This window comes from Phalangium opilio, unplaced genomic scaffold (genome assembly GCF_054372755.1).
Source record: "Phalangium opilio isolate 3A_F unplaced genomic scaffold, DU_Popi_V2 ptg000101l_1, whole genome shotgun sequence".
In the NCBI taxonomy this organism is placed as follows: Eukaryota; Metazoa; Arthropoda; class Arachnida; order Opiliones; family Phalangiidae; genus Phalangium; species Phalangium opilio.
In genome coordinates, this window is record NW_028324204.1 from 8379620 (window position 1) to 8387459 (window position 7840).

The window sequence follows — 7840 nt, forward strand, 5'->3', positions numbered from 1 at the left end:
TAAAAAGTCAAGGTTTTTACACAATACCTGACGAGCATTTAACTTTTGGGCTTCCGTGGCGCAATGGTTAGCGCGTTCGGCTGTTAACCAATAGGTTGGTGGTTCGAGCCCATCCGGGAGCGGTGTTGTGAGGTCTCAGATGTGACGTAACAAGTTGGGAAAACCAAAATATTACCTCTCCGAGTCAAGAGAAGGACTACCTACAAACTTATTTACCCAGTTATGGAAATGTTTCTTTTTTTTATGAACAAATACTGAAGTTAAAATTTATGAAATATTAAAGCAGTATACAAAGCATAGAAAATATACTGTAAATCAGACGACATTTTACATCCAATAAGGATATACTTGTACACATTAAAATCATCCGATTGGGGAAAAACGGGAAATGAAGAGATAAAACTTTGGAGGGATATTACCTTTACGTGTTTGTAAAGGCCCAATTTGCTACTCCTCAACTGTATACCCTCTATGTTCAAAGCCATATTCACAACAGGGTTGCCATGTAAACACTATCCTCTCCTTTCACCTCAACAATTTTCTTAGTTTGTCAACATGACGATTAAAGTTACATAACACCAAAGCTAATTTGTGGCTACACACACTGAAAGTAAACGTGCACCATTAAAATCATGATAACATGAAACTATAATCCGATTACGATCAGACCTTTCACTGATCTGGGCTGCGTTCAGCAGAGCTCACCAAAAAAGACAGCGGATTTTGGAAAACGTTTACCGGTGAGATCTGTCGTCATAGCTTTTCTCCGGTCATCGGTGTTTTAAAAATGAAGCTAGCGCAATAAAGCGTGCAAGGTACAAAGGCTTAACAAAAATTGTATGATAACATATTTATGGAGATAGATAAGAACAACTTTTATAATTAAACATAGAAACTAACATATCTCTTAAAATTCTCGCGTGATCAACTGGTTTCACGTCAAATAAATAGCTATAGTCCCATCAGAACATAGAGACTAGAAACCCCAAGGAGTGGCAGGTCCCCCGCTCTACAAGCGCAAATAATATGTTGCTCATAAATTGGTACATGAGAGCTTCCGGCCCGTTTAATTTGCTTAGCGGAAGTCGCCGTGTACCCGTTGCGTGTACCATGAAAAAGGGCAACAAGTTGAGGCATTCCTGCCACTCCTTGGGGTTTCTAGTCTCTATGATCAGAATCAGCAAGAGCTATTTGTATTAATTCCTCCATGTTTTTTTCGCCAAGCTGAGAACTACGCGTTTTACGTCACGTTATCCAAAAACCTGACTATTTTCTTTGGTGACCGCGCTGGCTCAACGCTGAGCACCGTGCCGTCAAAATTCATAACCAAAATCCCGTTCTGTAGGACACTGCTAACAGCGCTGAGCTCTGCTCAACGCGGCCCAGACTTCCACCATGATTATAAAATCTTAGCCTGATTATTTAAAAGTGTAATTAACTTCGGCTCACTCTGAACCGTTAATGTCTCTGCATTACAGAAACGAAAACCTAGCGTTTACTTTATGGTTCACTAGGCCTATTGACAGATGAAAGTTCATTTGACCAATATAGTGGCGTTCTTCTTGAAATCACTTTAGAAAGGATTATGCTATAAACAGATGTAGTATAGCTTAAGTAATATATAAACATCGATTTCAAATAATAATATTAAAAAAAGTTCTTGGGATATCAAAATGAAACAGAGCTTTATAGCTACAAAACCACTAAAGGCATCGAAATTACGAAAAATATTTCCATATATTAATTATACATTATGAGAAAACCAAATATTAAGGTTTTGTAGGATTTCTTTCCACAAAACAAAGCGAACTGCTAACGCGATGCACTAACGGACGGACATACACAGACTAAAACATAGACTGCTTTTTAACTCTTTCCGTTTTAATTTTGAGTTGAGAAACAAGATTATCTTAAATATTAAAATAAATATAATTAATATTAAATATTTTCTTCGTTAGTTGTTCGCCTTATTGAGCGTTACATCGCGTTGATAAAGAACAATTAGACATTCTTGAGAGACTTGACTAATATTGGCGTTTGAAATGAAGCATACGCCGGTTGCATTACCTTACTCAAATAGGTAGTATATAAGGGTGTCGAACTACAGCTAAAAGCAAGAACAACCGCAATTGCGAAAACCTTTGGTGGACAACCCACCCTAGGGAGGCTAGACGTTTCTCGTAACCCTAGCTGATCGCCGCAAATGTCTTAAACCCAACGATGACGATGGAGTAGAAGCCAGGTGTACAGACTGGTGTCCAAGTGGAATGGACGAAGACCAGAAGATGGTGGTGATTAGAAGCCAGTATGTACAGACTGGTGTCCATGTGGGATGGACGAAGACCAGAAGATGGTGGTGATTAGAAGCCAGTATGTACAGACTGGTGTCCATGTGGGATGGACGAAGACCAAAAGATGGTGGTGATTAGAAGCCAGTATGTACAGACTGGTGTCCATGTGGGATGGACGAAGACCAAAAGATGGTGGTGATTAGAAGCTGTATGTACAGACTGGTGTCCAAGTGCAATGGACGAAGACGAGAAGATGGTGGTGTGAGAACTCAAGTAAAGGAGCCATTTCCGTGACTGTGAAAGCAGTTCGGAAATGGCGAACACGTTTGCTCCGATTTGGAAACTGCGAACGCGATCACGTGGGTGTAACAACAGACACACACACACAGACACACACACACGTCGAAATTAGAACCTCTCCGTGACATACGTCACTCGGAGAGGTAACAAGTTGGGAAAACCAAAATATTACCTCTCCGAGTCAAGAGAAGGACTACCTACAAACTTATTTACCCAGTTATGGAAATGTTTCTTTTTTTTTATGAACAAATACTGAAGTTAAAATTTATGAAATATTAAAGCAGTATACAAAGCATAGAAAATATACTGTAAATCAGACGACATTTTACATCCAATAAGGATATACTTGTACACATTAAAATCATCCGATTGGGGAAAAACGGGAAATGAAGAGATAAAACTTTGGAGGGATATTACCTTTACGTGTTTGTAAAGGCCCAATTTGCTACTCCTCAACTGTATACCCTCTATGTTCAAAGCCATATTCACAACAGGGTTGCCATGTAAACACTATCCTCTCCTTTCACCTCAACAATTTTCTTAGTTTGTCAACATGACGATTAAAGTTACATAACACCAAAGCTAATTTGTGGCTACACACACTGAAAGTAAACGTGCACCATTAAAATCATGATAACATGAAACTATAATCCGATTACGATCAGACCTTTCACTGATCTGGGCTGCGTTCAGCAGAGCTCACCAAAAAAGACAGCGGATTTTGGAAAACGTTTACCGGTGAGATCTGTCGTCATAGCTTTTCTCCGGTCATCGGTGTTTTAAAAATGAAGCTAGCGCAATAAAGCGTGCAAGGTACAAAGGCTTAACAAAAATTGTATGATAACATATTTATGGAGATAGATAAGAACAACTTTTATAATTAAACATAGAAACTAACATATCTCTTAAAATTCTCGCGTGATCAACTGGTTTCACGTCAAATAAATAGCTATAGTCCCATCAGAACATAGAGACTAGAAACCCCAAGGAGTGGCAGGTCCCCCGCTCTACAAGCGCAAATAATATGTTGCTCATAAATTGGTACATGAGAGCTTCCGGCCCGTTTAATTTGCTTAGCGGAAGTCGCCGTGTACCCGTTGCGTGTACCATGAAAAAGGGCAACAAGTTGAGGCATTCCTGCCACTCCTTGGGGTTTCTAGTCTCTATCATCAGAATCAGCAAGAGCTATTTGTATTAATTCCTCCATGTTTTTTTCGCCAAGCTGAGAACTACGCGTTTTACGTCACGTTATCCAAAAACCTGACTATTTTCTTTGGTGACCGCGCTGGCTCAACGCTGAGCACCGTGCCGTCAAAATTCATAACCAAAATCCCGTTCTGTAGGACACTGCTAACAGCGCTGAGCTCTGCTCAACGCGGCCCAGACTTCCACCATGATTATAAAATCTTAGCCTGATTATTTAAAAGTGTAATTAACTTCGGCTCACTCTGAACCGTTAATGTCTCTGCATTACAGAAACGAAAACCTAGCGTTTACTTTATGGTTCACTAGGCCTATTGACAGATGAAAGTTCATTTGACCAATATAGTGGCGTTCTTCTTGAAATCACTTTAGAAAGGATTATGCTATAAACAGATGTAGTATAGCTTAAGTAATATATAAACATCGATTTCAAATAATAATATTAAAAAAAGTTCTTGGGATATCAAAATGAAACAGAGCTTTATAGCTACAAAACCACTAAAGGCATCGAAATTACGAAAAATATTTCCATATATTAATTATACATTATGAGAAAACCAAATATTAAGGTTTTGTAGGATTTCTTTCCACAAAACAAAGCGAACTGCTAACGCGATGCACTAACGGACGGACATACACAGACTAAAACATAGACTGCTTTTTAACTCTTTCCGTTTTAATTTTGAGTTGAGAAACAAGATTATCTTAAATATTAAAATAAATATAATTAATATTAAATATTTTCTTCGTTAGATGTTCGCCTTATTGAGCGTTACATCGCGTTGATAAAGAACAATTAGACATTCTTGAGAGACTTGACTAATATTGGCGTTTGAAATGAAGCATACGCCGGTTGCATTACCTTACTCAAATAGGTAGTATATAAGGGTGTCGAACTACAGCTAAAAGCAAGAACAACCGCAATTGCGAAAACCTTTGGTGGACAACCCACCCTAGGGAGGCTAGACGTTTCTCGTAACCCTAGCTGATCGCCGCAAATGTCTTAAACCCAACGATGACGATGGAGTAGAAGCCAGGTGTACAGACTGGTGTCCAAGTGGAATGGACGAAGACCAGAAGATGGTGGTGATTAGAAGCCAGTATGTACAGACTGGTGTCCATGTGGGATGGACGAAGACCAGAAGATGGTGGTGATTAGAAGCCAGTATGTACAGACTGGTGTCCATGTGGGATGGACGAAGACCAAAAGATGGTGGTGATTAGAAGCCAGTATGTACAGACTGGTGTCCATGTGGGATGGACGAAGACCAAAAGATGGTGGTGATTAGAAGCTGTATGTACAGACTGGTGTCCAAGTGCAATGGACGAAGACGAGAAGATGGTGGTGTGAGAACTCAAGTAAAGGAGCCATTTCCGTGACTGTGAAAGCAGTTCGGAAATGGCGAACACGTTTGCTCCGATTTGGAAACTGCGAACGCGGTCACGTGGGTGTAACAACAGACACACACACACAGACACACACACACGTCGAAATTAGAACCTCTCCGTGACATACGTCACTCGGAGAGGTAAAAAGTCAAGGTTTTTACACAATACCTGACGAGCATTTAACTTTTGGGCTTCCGTGGCGCAATGGTTAGCGCGTTCGGCTGTTAACCAATAGGTTAGTGGTTCGAGCCCATCCGGGAGCGGTGTTGTGAGGTCTCAGATGTGACGTAAAAAGTCATGGTTTTTGCACAATACCTGACGGGCATTTAGCTTTTGGGCTTCCGTGGCGCAATGGTTAGCGCGTTCGGCTGTTAACCAATAGGTTGGTGGTTCGAGCCCATCCGGGAGCGGTGTTGTGAGGTCTCAGATGTGACGTAAAAAGTCAAGGTTTTTACACAATACCTGACGAGCATTTAAATTTTGGGCTTCCTTGGCGCAATGTTTAGCGCGTTCGGCTGTTAACCAATAGGTTGGTGGTTCGAGCCCACCCGGGAGCGGTGTTGTGTGATCTCAAATGTAACGTAGAAAGCCAATGTTTTTCCACAATACCTGACGACCATTTAATTTTTGGGCTTCCGTGGCGCAATGGTTAGCACGTTCGGCTGTTAACCAATAGGTTGGTGGTTCGAGCTCATCCGGGAGCGGTGTTGTGAGGTCTCAGATGTGACGTAAAAAGTCAAGGTTTTCCACAATACCTGACAACCATTTAATTTCTGAGCTTCCGTGGCTCAATGGTTAGCGCGTTCGGCTGTTAACCAATAGGTTGGTAGTTCGAGCCCACCCGGGAGCGGTGTTGTGGGATCTGAAATGTAGCGTAAAAAGCCAAAGTTTTTGCACAATAAATGACGACCATTTAATTTTTGGGCTTCCGTGGCGCAATGGTTAGCGCGTTCGGCTGTTAACCCATAGGGTGGTGGTTCGACCACATCCGGGAGCGGTGTTGTGAGGTCTCAGATGTGACGTAAAAAATCAAGGTTTTTACATAATACCTGACGAGCGTTTAACTTTTGGGCTTCCGTGGCGCAATGGTTAGCGCGTTCGGCTGTTAACCAATAGGTTGGTGGTTCGAGCCCATCCGGGAGCGGTGTTGTGAGGTCTCAGATGTGACGTAAAAAGTCATGGTTTTTGCACAATACATAACGGGCATTTAGCTTTTGTGCTTCCGTGGCGCAATGGTTAGCGCGTTCGGCTGTTAACCAATAGGTTGGTGGTTCGAGCCCATCCGGGAGCGGTGTTGTGGGATCTCAAATGTAACGTAGAAAGGCAAAGTTTTTCCACAATACGTTACGACCATTTAATTTCTGAGCTTCCGTGGCTCAATGGTTAGCGCGTTCGGCTGTTAACCAATAGGTTGGTGGTTCGAGCCCATCCGGGAGCGGTGTTGTCAGGTCTCAGAAGTGACGTAAAAAGTCAAGGTTTTTCCACAATACCTGACGAACATTTAATTTTTGGGCTTCCGTGGCGCAATGATTAGCGCGTTCAGCTGTTAATCGAAAGGTTGAAGGTTCGAGCCCACCCGGGAGAGGTGTTGTAGGGTCTCAGATGTAACGTAAAAAGTCATAACTTATCAACAATACCTGACAACCATTTAATTTCTGAGCTTCCGTGGCTCAAAGGTTAGCGCGTTCGGCTGTTTACCAATAGGTGTGTGGTTCGAGCCCATCCGGGAGCGGTGTTGAGACGTCTCAGATGTGACGTAAAAAGTCAAGGTTTTTTCCACAACACCTGACGACCATTTAAATTCTGAGCTTCCGTGGCTCAATGGTTAGCGAATTCGGCTGTTAACAAATAGGTTGGTGGTTCGAGCCCACCCGGGAGCGGTGTTTTGGGATCTCAAATGTAACGTTGAAAGCCAAAATTTTTCCACAATACCTGACGACCATTTAATTTTTGGGCTTCCGTGGCGCAATGGTCAGCGCGTTCAGCTGTTAACCGAAAGGTTGGTGGTTCGAGCCCATCCGGGAGCGGTGTTGTGACGTCTCAGATGTAACGTAAAATGTCAGAGTTTTTCCACAATACCTGACGAACATTTAATTTTTGGGCTTCCGTGGCGCAATTATTAGCGCGTTCAACTGTTAATCGAAAGGCTGGTGGTTCAAGCGCACCCGGAAGAGGTGTTGTGGGGTCTCAGATGTAACGTAAAAAAACATAACTTATCCACAATACCTGACAACCATTTAATTTCTGAGCTTCCGTGGCTCAAAGGTTAGCGCGTTCGGCTGTTAACCAACAGGTGTGTGGCTCGAGCCCATCCGGGAGCGGTGTTGTGACGTCTCAGATGTGACGTAAAAAGTCAAGGTTTTTTCCACAACACCTGACGACCAATTAATTTTTGGGCTTCCGTGGCGCAATGGTTAGCGCGTTCGGCTGTTAACCAATAGGTTGGTGGTTCGAGCCCATCCGGGAGCGGTGTTGTGAGGTCTCAGATGTAACGTAAAATGTCAGAGTTTTTCCACAATACCTGACGAACATTTAATTTTTGGGCTTCCGTGGCGCAATGATTAGCGCGTTCAGCTGTTAATCGAAAGGTTGAAGGTTCGAGCCCACCCGGGAGAGGTGTTGTGGGGTCTCAGATGTAGCGTAAAAAGTCAAAACTT